The 12,378-nt window shown below is 32.6% G+C and overlaps 1 pseudogene; it reads left to right on the top strand.

Moving 5' to 3' along the window:
- LOC117933238 overlaps positions 1-12,172 on the top strand; it is a 58,690-nt pseudogene extending 46,518 nt beyond the window's left edge.
- Positions 12,173-12,378: the final 206 nt, after the last annotated feature.

The raw sequence follows: 12,378 nt of genomic DNA, 5'->3' as shown, positions 1-12,378 counted from the left end.
AAAAAAATGTCCTACAAATTTTAGAAAATTTCAAATGATTGAGGATTTGGGAATTAGTCCTCTCATGTGTAGGATTTCCTCTTTCCTATTTATCTTGAAACTCATTGAACCAATAGGTAATGGGTGGAAGCTACCTCAACTCAAACAAACTTTCTAACAGCATTCCCAAGGGTAAGCCAATAACTAGAATAGGCTCCAAATGGTAGGATTGGATAGCCCTGAGAAAGCAAGCGGTCTTCCAAATAAAAAGAAAATTCTTAGTCCCATGGCAAATAGTTTTGATCACTTGGTTGAAACGATCTAATCAGAGCCAACAAACAAAGGGTTTGAGAGTACCTACTCCAAACAACATTGTAAAAATAATACAGAAAGAATGAGAGTAAAGTAAAAGCAAAATGAGAGACAACCGACTAACTTGGCCATACAAGCTACAAAGAAAACCTAAATTGCTTCTTGTCTTGGTCTAAGCCTTCTCATTAACTATAGATCAACAAACTAAGGAGGAAAATATCGCGATATGTCGGCGATATATCATCGATATATCGTGTATTGGAGGGTATCGATACGATATTTCATGGAAAAATATCGGTCCGACGATATTTCGGGAGAAATCCCCAAAAATCGGCGATATCTCGCAATATATCGGTGATTTTGTGCGAGATATCGCCGATTTTGGCGATAAATCGCCCATTTTTCCCAATATATCACATGGTCAATGTGGGTCAACGGAGGTCAAACGAGCTACAGTGAAGTCAAATATGCTACAGTGTCGGAGAAAATCCCATTGTTGTTGAGGGGATTTGAACCCCAAACCAAAAGGTTTAGGCCTCACTCCATTTACCATCCGAGCAAACTTATCTTTGATATATAATGTGCAGTAAAAATATATATAGTTAAACTTATTATATAAAGAAAATATTAAAAGAATATTTTAAAGAGCAAATTAATTATAATTATTTTATAATTAAATGCAAAAATTCTTTCAATTGATTACCAAAAATATAAAAATGATATAATTTTCTTCATAATGTTTTTAATATCATTAATAATTAATTAAATATTAAAAAATTATACATATATCATTATTTATTTTATATTGTTTAATACAATTGAATTAAATGGATCATAATTTTAATATTAATATATATTTTAAAATTAGACATATTATAATCAAATATCATAATATTTGTGTAATTTAATAATAAATGTACATTTATAAAATTCTTATTTTTATTGATGCATATGATATTATTATCAAATATGATAAATCATATTATACATATATCAAATTATTTGTAAAACAACTTAAAAATATCATTATACTTCTAATTATATTTTTATGAAGTTTTTCTTATATTTTTATAAATTTTGATAAATTTTAGGTTTATCGATATTTTTTCCAAAATATCCGTCGATATATCTCCGATATATCCGTAAAATCGAAGTACCGATATATCCGTGATTACCGATATTTTCATCCTTGCAACAAACAACTATTCTTCTCCCATCACTCACTGGAATCAAAGAAGTTAGATATTAGAGTTCAAGGATATTAATTTCAATTCTTGTGCAATTTCATTATTGAAGAAACAAATCTCTCCCAAACTTAGGTACCGTAGAGTTCAGAAATGCTACAAACATTAATAGTTGAATGATAATAAGGTGAAACCTAGATGGATGAACGCATGAGAAGCAATAAAAATGGGTTATAAGAGTTGACGTACATGGGCAAGCGAAATCCGACCATGAAGTAGGGTATAAGGATGATGTTGTCTCCTTTAGGGATGTCATAGACATGCTATTAGGAGAATGGATTGCTCAAGATAACACCTTTTGACATATGAAACTATCATATTGTGGTCTATATTGGTCTTGTTATGCTACATAAAAGATGTTGAGGGTTGAGTTTCTTGTTTAACTCGTAGAGGTTGAGTTACCTAGTCAACTTGTGAGGCTTAAAGAGGGCAAGATCTTTTTTTTTTATTTGTTAAATAATGATTTTGTCCCTTTAGTTATTGTATTTAACCCTCCTATAACTTAAGTTTTTGTAAATAAGTGAAAAGAAAATAGTGTGTAGTTGCAATTGAGAGGAGAAAGAGAGCATTCATCATTGTAACCTTTCTATCTTTATTTGATTAGTGAATTCTTGAGTGTTGGTGTGCCCTATAAAAGTAGGGATCACATTGATTGTTGAACCACATTAAAAATATCTTTCTTTTTTCTTATTTCTGTTCTGTATGTGTGTAGTTGTGTTAACAAATAGTATAAGAGCACCTAGGTTCACAAATCCAAACTTAACATGTTTGACCAATCGCCATTTGTGTGGAAGTAATGGGATTAGAGAAGGATTCACACAAAATAGAGAAATTTGATAGTATGAATTTTAGTTTTTGGAAAATGTAAATGGAGGATTATCTATGTAAAAAAGGTTTATATCTATTGTTACAAGGGAAACCAAAGTCGATGGATGAAAAGGAATAGAATTTGCTCAATTGCAAAGCCATTAGTGTGATTCGATTAACCTTGTAGAAATCGGTTGCTTTCAATGTAAATATAAAAAACAGAATATGTTGCCTTAGAGCCAGTATGTACTAATAGCCTTCTACAACAAATAAGGTACACTTGGATAAGAAGCTATTTAATTTGAAGATGTCTAAGAATAGGAATTTCAAGCAACACCTTAATGAATTTAATGAGACCATGGGTCAATTAAATTCAATTGACATTAAATTTGATGACGAAATTCAAGCTTCATTAATCCTTATTGCTTGAGAGTTGGAAGGGTGTTTTCATCTCAATCACTAGTTCATCTAGGAAATCCAAATTGGTGCTTCTGAAGATAGTGGACATGATAATAATTGTGGTGATCATGAAGCATGAAAAATGTATTTCCAACTCAAGATCAATATTAAACATGGAGAACGGAGGTAGAAATAAGAAAAAAGGTAATGCACACAACATATCTAAATTGAGAAATGGCATGTCAAAATCCAGAAATCCTAGGAATGTCTAACATGACAAGAGTAAGAAAGAAAGTGAATACTAAAATTGTTGAAAGTTGAGACACTATTAGAATAAGAGTAAGGCTGCCAAAAAGGATAATGTCAACAAGATTGACACTATTAACAATGCCTATCTATTTTTTATTATTGTTTTTGAAAACTTATTCTTGGATCACTCTTTTTTCTATTTAACAAAAGAAAATTTGCTTTTAGGTTTTTTTTTTTTTTTTTGGTTACTTGAGATTGAAAAAAAGATGTTATATTAAGTGGAGTGGCCTAGTTGAGTGGGGAATGCATGGAATTTACTTCTATGGACATAATGAACCTACATTAGGTTTCTGTCTTTTTGAGGAAATCAAGGGCGGCCAAAAAGACAAAAAAGGAAAAAAATAACAAAAAAAAGAAAAAAGAAAAGTAAACAAAGGAAAAAAAAGAAGAGGGCTACTTCATTTATCTTGTTTGTGGTTTTTGTTATTCCAATTTGATGATAAAATTAGGGGAGCTAAAAGACCACTTTGAGTCTTTTTTTTTTAATGTTATTTTGATATTGAATTTTATTCTATTTCTTTCACCTTTGGTTGGTTGTTGAAAAAATGAAGGAAAAGGAAGAGATAAAGATAGGCTTATGACTATGTATATTTATTCATATTTATGTATGCTTGTTTTTAATTATCTTGTCTTGATTTATGGTACAATTCACATTTTTGTGCAACATGCAAATCAAGTTCTCCTCATGAGAGGCTGGTGGTTAACTTTTTCAATTTTTTGAGCAGAGGCTGTTGCTGATGCAAACAGAGCAATTGAGTTGGACCCATCAATGTCTAAAGCATTCTTGCGGAAAGGGTAAGAACCTTGGACTTTGCAAATTGGTATATATATTTATTTTATGTCATCAGTGGTGGGGCCAATTCATTAAGCAGCATTTCAGCATATGCTTTCAGTGTACTTAAACTACTACTATTCAGCACTTGGCAGTCTTCTGTATGTGAACTGCAAGCACCTGATCATCTGTCTTGAGGGAGGAAGGATGGTGTGGAGGTCTATTTTATTAATCGTAGCATAAATATTTATATTGTTTTTAATCATTTTGATTTGAAAGTTTTCACAATATAGCTTAATGGATGGAAGTTATTTTTGTTAAATTACTTTGTGATATTTTGCAGGTTTTGCTATAAGCAGCATTTTGATCTTATTAAAATGCATGTTTACATTTTTTTTTTCCCTTGTAGACATGAATTAACTCAATGGAAAATATTATATTTCTCATTGATTTTCTTGACTTTTAAGTGTTAGAGGTGGTCAATGTGCTCTCATAATTTCTTATAGAGGCTTCCATAAACTTTTCTGATTGAAGAATACAAAACTAGCAATCATATATGATCTCTCAACAAGGAAATTCAACCAACCTATGCATGGTGATAAGGTTGGGTTCAGAGACTTCAAAAATATGATCCTAAAAGATTAACAGCATGAAAGATATACGACTTGTTTCTGGCAGATTTGGCCATCTTAGACTCTTTAATTTGCAGTTTATAATTACTTCATTAAGCTTGGTTTGTGGTTGATGGCTTTCTTTTTTCAGTAACCTGCATTCTCCGGATGTCAGTCTTCAATATGTGTTTGGGACATTGAAAGTTTGTTGTAAAGTTTTGCAGGAAGGAATGGAGGGCAACTCCAATTTGTTTGCTGTGGTGTATTTGAAAGGAGAAGAATAAGGAAACTTGTCAAGGGTTAGATTTATCATTCTGCAAGTAGACAAGAATTGTAAAAGGTTATAGTTTGTGCTGATGTAAGAATCATTTTCAGAATTAAGTAGCTTCTTTCTCAATGTTATTTGAAGATTGAGGGACGGTTGTTTTCGCTTCCTTCTCCATGTAAGTAACTACTTCGTGTAAGTTGTAAGATTTGAAGAAGTGGGGCAGGATTTTTGGAGGTTGCCTTGTTTTTTTATTTCGATGAGTTAGTTATAGTAGGGTGCATGGTCTTGCTATGTTTCACAAGTTGTTACATCATGCATTAGTATTATTGATTCTTCATTCACTCGTTATTGGTTGCCTTGTATTTCAATTTATAGCCCACTGCATTTGTGCCCTGGTCCTCGCTATCGTATACTGTAATTACCTGCTCTGAATCACAGTTGTCTTATGTTTTTACCTTTTTTGGCAGTCCTCTTTTAGCATTTCCCCAGTAATCTCATTTATTCATTGTTTTTATTTCAGAGCAGTGCATGCATGAAGCTTGAGGAATATCCAACTGCTAAGGCAGCCTTGGAAACAGGGGCTTCCTTGGCACTCGGAGATGCAAGATGCACTAATTGATCAAAGAAGGTGAAGAGCGCATTGCAGGTCAATTCTTGCCTGTAATCTGTATACTGGTTTCTGTTGTTTGCATTCCACAAGACTGATCTCTACAACTTTTTTCCAAGGATGGCAATCTGTACCTTCTGCCTTATGGTTAATTTTTTGAATTAATTATTATTCCATATTTTTTGTGCTTAGACCTGAATGCATTAGTATTACGGAATTGTTTGTTTCTCATTTATAATTGGGGGACTGTAAAAGTAATGCCTACCATGTAACTTGGTTGCACTTGTCTGGCCATGATACTGAAATTACCAAAGCATTTTGGAATGCTCCCTGAGAGGCTGTTGTTTGCAAGGTCTAAGACTTGAAGGGACTCAAGGTGACAGAATTCCATAGGAATACTCCCAGTAAATTTATTTGATCGTAGGGCAAGAACCATAAGATAGATTCTTCCCCACCCAAATCGGTATGCTTCCAGAGAATTCATTCTCACTGAGGTCTACAAATGATAAACTTTTGCAACCTTGCATGGAAGGCGGTAAAGTACCAGAGAGACTGTTGTTGTGCAAGTGCAATGATCTTAGCTGAAGCAGGGAACCCATCGAGCTCGGCAGATGTCCAGTCAGAATATTATTCTGTGATCTCAACACCGTAAGTAGTGTCCAGGACGCCCAACAGTCTGGAAGTTCTCCAGATAGAATGTTTCCGGAGAGGTCTAAAGACCACAAAATTTTCTCTTCATTGTTCTGTTGACACAAGATGGGTGAAAGGGATCCATTAAAGGAGCTATGGGAAAGATCTAATGAAAATGTCTTGGAAGAGATACGGGGCAGTGGGCCAGTGACTTTGTTTGAACCAAGATAGATCTGATATGCAGTTGGTAAGCTTGGAGCAGTGCCATAGATCCGGTTGTTCGCTAGGTTTATGTAGTCAAGATTGAGACTCAAGAACCAAGATGGGATGGCATCTTTGATTCACACTCTGGGTATGTCTAGATCCATCCGATCCTTTTGCGTTTGCAGCCATGCAGGAAACAAAGGCCCCAAATGCCAATATCCCATTTTCAAAATTTCTACTTGGAATGGAGGATTCCATGCTGGCTTTGATATTTTTATAAAATAAATAATTTTTATTTAAAGGGAATCTTATTACTATTTTTATTTTTTATCATTTTTCATGTTATTCATATATATGCAAATCATTTTCTATTATATTTCTCTTTTATTTAATTAGCATGTTTTAGGAACCAAACATCTTATTAAAATTTTAGAATAAGTTCATTACATAAATATTTAGAAAAACATTTCATACAAATGATGGCTAATAATATATAGATATATATATATAATTAAATATCAACAGTAAAAAATTAATAAGAAAGAAACAAGATTAAAAATACTTGTATTTATTTTGGGAATGAATTCTAATAAATGCTTTTGGAATTTGATCGAGAGACCAAGATTTTAAACTTTGAGAGTTTTAGGTTGAAAACATTGGATAGAGATGGTAATGTGGTGAGTTCCTGATGGATCATCCCCATTCGAATCCTATCTCATTTATTTATATCTATTTCAACTCATCCCCACCAAAAAAATAAAAAAATAAAAATTAAAGAGGGCAGAAAATGAGAAAGTATAAGACATTACTTTCTAGAAATCATTGAGTAGGGATGCTAAAGAAACGAGTTCCAGATGGATCACTCTCATCCCAACCTCGTCCCGTTTATTTATATCTATTCTCATCTTCGCTCCAAAAAATAAATAGATAAATAAATAAATAAATAGGGCTAGGTAGAGTGGGTATAGGAAATTCTTATACCTGCCCCATCTCATCCCATTTATTTTTATTTTAAAACTTTTAAATATATTTTATAAATAAAGAAATATTATAAATATCTATAATTTATTTTTTTGAAAAGTAATATTTTATGTAGGCTAAAAAAATTGAAAAAAAAATCAACTAAAATAATTTTTTATTTAGAATAATACATCATCGAGGTAGGGCGAAGTGGGATAAAGTTGTACCTAAACTCCCCCTAAACCCATCCAAGTTTTCAGAAACTTCACAAACCTATCCTGAACCCATTTATCTTTATCCCAATCTCTTTCTATTTGGGGTGAGGCAGGTAGGTATTCGGAAAAACCTATCCCATTGTCATCCCTACTATTGGATCATGATGAAATTATCATACTCTTATATTAAAGAGTAAAAATCACTCTATAAAAGTAGAGATACATGTAGCATGCACCTTGTATAAATCTAATGTATATACATTAATGTTATACCTATAACAGTATCATGACCTGTGCTTTCTCCGTGTGAAAAATTTTAAAATATCAAGGATTAGAAGGATGACTCTTTCCTGCCATGGTTCTCTTGCAAGTAATGAGAGGGACCGTGACAAAATTTTCCATGAAGAGAAGAAAGGATAACCATATGATCTTGTCCTTCTTGTGATTTGCTCTACCATATTGCTCAACTAGTAAAAAACAATGTCATGAGAATATTGTCTGTTTGCAATTAGGCTTGGCCATGCTTGATTAGCAAAGAGGCAAATGACAAAATCTTCTGGGTTTTGCAGTTTGCTGAGTTTATTAAAAGAAAAATGCAATTTTGCAAATGAAAATGTAATTTATAAGAGGATACATAAATTTGTCTCTCCTCACTCAATATGCCCTAGACACAAAGTAGTTTTAGGATCATCATTTTTTCCTCACTAAAAAAGAAGCTATTGGCAAACAATGATAAGTATAGCCATTAGCAGCAAAAAGAAGATTGCTGCAACATTTAATCACAGTTACTTAAAAGTCCATTAAAACTTGCTTGTATTTTCATCTTCATTTCCATGCAGAAAATTTGGCAATCGAAAATATAATATGCATCTGTATAGAACTTCACGTGTAAATCTAATTAAAAGGACATCTATTCCTCGATTTGCATACATAATAATCCAAATTATATGTTTTAATTATTTGGGTCAACCTTCCACATGGTTAGGAACAAATAACGAAAAAAAGAAGTCATCTATTGACTCTTCTCGATACCCAACAGCAGAAGCAGACAATTGGCCCGTAGGTGGTGAGGAATCTAAAGCTCAAAATGAGATGGCTTTAAAAAACTGCATCCAGAAATTGAAAGAAATGAAATTTTAAGCAGCACGCCAATGTGGAATCTAAAGCTCAAAATGTGAATGCAATATATATATATATATATCTCCTTCAACAGAATGGACAATGATCTTTGCCCGTAGGTAGTGAGGACATGAGCTTGATCCATAGGCTATGAAAATGAGATGGCTTTAAAAAACTGCTTGCAGAAATTGAAAGAAATAAAATTTTACTCAGCACGCCAGTGTGGAATTCTCATTGTCAATGCGTTTGATAACAAAGTTCAGACTCATTAAACTAAAAGTTTAGAGTAAAGAAAGAAATTGAACTTGAAGGTCAAGCCATGAAAAGCCTGGGAACTTGAGGGATTAGTTTTAAATTCAATTCAGCCAGAGACCAAAGCCATAAAAGGAACTTGGTTTCTCCTGTTGAGTAATGGTGTTTACATAAGTCGGCCCCTTTTCTCCCTCAATATGCCTAAGACAGGGTTGTAGGCTCTTTCTTACAAGAACTGAAAGAGCTGTTAACTGTGGTGACAGTAAACTAAAGTTATCTTGATCCTGGAAAGTTTGAAGTTATCTTGATCCTAGAAAGTTTGAAGACAAATGCAAGGGAAAGAAAATAAAAAAGAAAAGTAGAAGGAAAGAAACAGTTATTAAAGTCAATAAATTATTTTTATATACTATGAGAAACTTTGTTCATTTATTTAAATCTTTTATATAAATATTAAATAATTTTAAAATATATAAATTTCTCAAAAAAATTAATTATATTTGACTTTCTTTGACATTTTTTATTATAAAACCAAATATGAGAAAATAATTTTTCTTTCCCTACTAGAAACAATTCTATAGGTTTAATACCATTTGTGATTTGCTTATAAATTTATCCAGAATTGTATTTCATATCACAATGTTAAATGTCTATTTTTCCTTCATTACTTCATGTACTTCTTTTCAAATGGATAACCATTCTAGAGAATATTTAGCAATGTGAAAGATTAAGGTATTGTTTGATAAAATAAAATATAATTAGCAATGTGCACTTTAATCCTTTTTGCCATGGTTATTCCTCGTGTTTCAAATGTCCCTATACGTTTAGCACCTTAGCCTCTACGCTCTAAGCGAGCCTCAGCCTTACTAAGAGTGCCTCATGTTCATCCTTGTTGTTCATAACATTGAAGCCTAGGCGATACTAAGGCCACCCATGCTCTTGTATGGACGTGGCTGTCACTGACCTGTCCACCCTAAATTCCCATGGCAAACTTATGCTTAGATTCTCATGTTGTGTCTGGTTCTTTACTTTTCATGAAGTCTACCAGGAAATTTGCAACCATTTGTCTTCAAGGTGATTAGCATACATGGCTTTGTTAATTATTAATCATAGTTGATCTTGAAGAAACTTTCAGAGTTCTTGCCATTGTTAAAATCCTTCAATCTGGCATCAGGATTTCATCTTTGACAAGCAAACGTTCAGAATGAGACCTTTGGGTGATAAAATGATTATACAAATTGCAAAGGTTTGAACAAGGGTGTAGTTAAAAGTTTGAAGAATTCTAAATCCTTTTCGAGAGCTGCTATAACAAACCATGGTAATCAACTTTGTGAAAACTGAATGGAGTAAATTGCAGTGAGGCATCAACTTCATGAAAAAAGACAAGTCCAAGTTGAAGCCACAAATAGATAATAAATGGTGAATGAAAGGCTAGAGAATGGAGTCAAGATGATAAGATTGAATATGTGAGCAGTTGAAACTAATATGAATATTGAAAGTATAAAGCGACAATGAGGTAGTGAATTTCATTATCATTGTGGAAGTAGCTTGAAAATGCTGAACTCACCTACCTCAGAAGATACTTTTGTTAGCTTTTTTCCTATAATGTGTTGCCCTATATAATTACATTTGTGTAAATATTATTTAAGGGTATCAATTGATAGGTAGGTGAATCAATTGATTGGGCATCCAAGGGTCTTATGTATGGAAGACTCAAATTATAAATGGGGAGTTAGAAAATTTAACTCATATGAATGTGGTGTTACAACTTTTGTAACCCCATCATTATGAAATTTATTTTTGTACATTATGTTTATGAGTAATGGAGGAAAATGGAAAAGTTTAACCTATGCAATTATAAAGATGCATTCATGTTAATAACCCACCATTATCCATTAATTTGTACATAATGGGTGTAAATAATGAGTATAACTCCCATATAGTCTTTGATGGGAAGACTAAGAGTTGTATAATTTATATATATATATATATATATATATAGTTGAGATCCCAAGCCACACTCTCATTCTTATGTCATTTTTTGTTGTTTATTTTAACAACATACACCACACAAGTGAGCCATCCACTATATGAGAGTAGTGAGTTGAAGACCTTGACAATCCAATTCACAAGATGACTCAATCTCAGTTATCATGGATCAAGGTAAGAATATGATCATTATTTTAGTACTTCAATTTATTTTGTTTTATGTATCCAAAATTGTTTTAAAAATAATTATCAAAATTGTTTTAAAAATAATTATTTCCGCATAAAGTTTATAAAAGTTTGGTTTACAACTTTAACTGTGGTTGCCAAGAAAATTGAGTAAAGGCTATGGAAGAAAATAAAAATTTTAAATCAAAGAACCACCTGGGGCAGGTTTCATCTAGGAAGAAAGAAACATTTTAAGGGGCATTTTGCAATTACTCATAATTTTATTTCACAGATTGCTTCTCTTACATTTACAATGGCATGAGATTCGTTTGCAATGAATAACATTTTTCATAACTAGTTGTGTTAGACTGACATTATATATATATATATATATATATTCGTATATTGATGGCATCAAAACACCAGAAAATTAAGCAAGGTATAAAAATCTCTCATGCACAAACTTTAACTAATTAATATATCTTAATTCTTTAGTGTCATGACAATTCCCTAATTCCTGTTTCAGGAAATCTACTCAGAGTGATGATGAAGATTAACATGGATTTGAGCAAGATACATCTTTTTGCCTTTCAAGTAAAAGCAGTTATGTAATTTGATCAATTGGGGGAGTGTTATTGAACAAAAGTCTGGAATCTATTTATTTTCTGTAAATATAATGTTTAAGCCACTTCTCTTCAATATTTTAGTTGGTAGTTATTTTTGTCTTACTTCCTCAAGAATCAGCTATCACAAGTATTTTATCTCTACACCCCTATTAACTCTCCTCCTCACATTTCCTTATACATATATATTGGTTATAGGTGGTATTTAAAAGGGAAGGTATATTTCCCAGATTTTGCAGGAAAAAAATTCCTGGGAAAGTAGTACAAGAGAATTGCTCTAATCCTCTGTATCCCCTTGGGAAGTTCTACTTTGTAGCTACCCAAATCCAAAATCCAAACAATCCTAATGTGAGCTCATACTGACGTAACTAGAAATTGTTTAAATCTAAACAGACAAATGTAATGACGACGCTAACTAAAGCGAATAAAATAATATATCCTCAGGGAATCAGAATAAGCCACCCAAATCTCCTGAAATAGAGGTGAATATGCTATTGGTTTTCATCAGCGATAGTCCGATGGAGGGAACCACCACGGGCTCAGGTTCAACGGCTAATTCATTGAAATATGAATTACAGTTCAAGAACTTTGTTTAGCAATTGGGTGTTTGTTTCAGGTGTGGTGTTGTAACAGGGGCCGACAAAGGAATAGGATTGGAGATACGCCGTCAGCTAGCATCTAATGGGATTTTGGTCATATTAACTGCTTGAGATGAGAAAAGGGGTATCGAAGCTGTCAAAAATCTGAAAGCAGCTGGACTCTCTGATGTGGTTTTTCATCACCTTGATGTAAAAGACCCTGCCAGCATTGCTTCATTGGCAAAATTTATTGAAACCCATTGCAGAAAATTACATATCCTGGTGAGCTACAAATTCAATTCAAGAATTAATTTCATCTTTTCTCTTTAACTAATTTC

The sequence above is a fragment of the Vitis riparia genome, chromosome 16, assembly GCF_004353265.1.
Source record: "Vitis riparia cultivar Riparia Gloire de Montpellier isolate 1030 chromosome 16, EGFV_Vit.rip_1.0, whole genome shotgun sequence".
NCBI classification, from domain to species: Eukaryota; Viridiplantae; Streptophyta; class Magnoliopsida; order Vitales; family Vitaceae; genus Vitis; species Vitis riparia.
The sequence above is the reverse complement of the archived record's forward strand: the minus strand, read 5'-3'. Positions and strand labels throughout refer to the sequence as shown.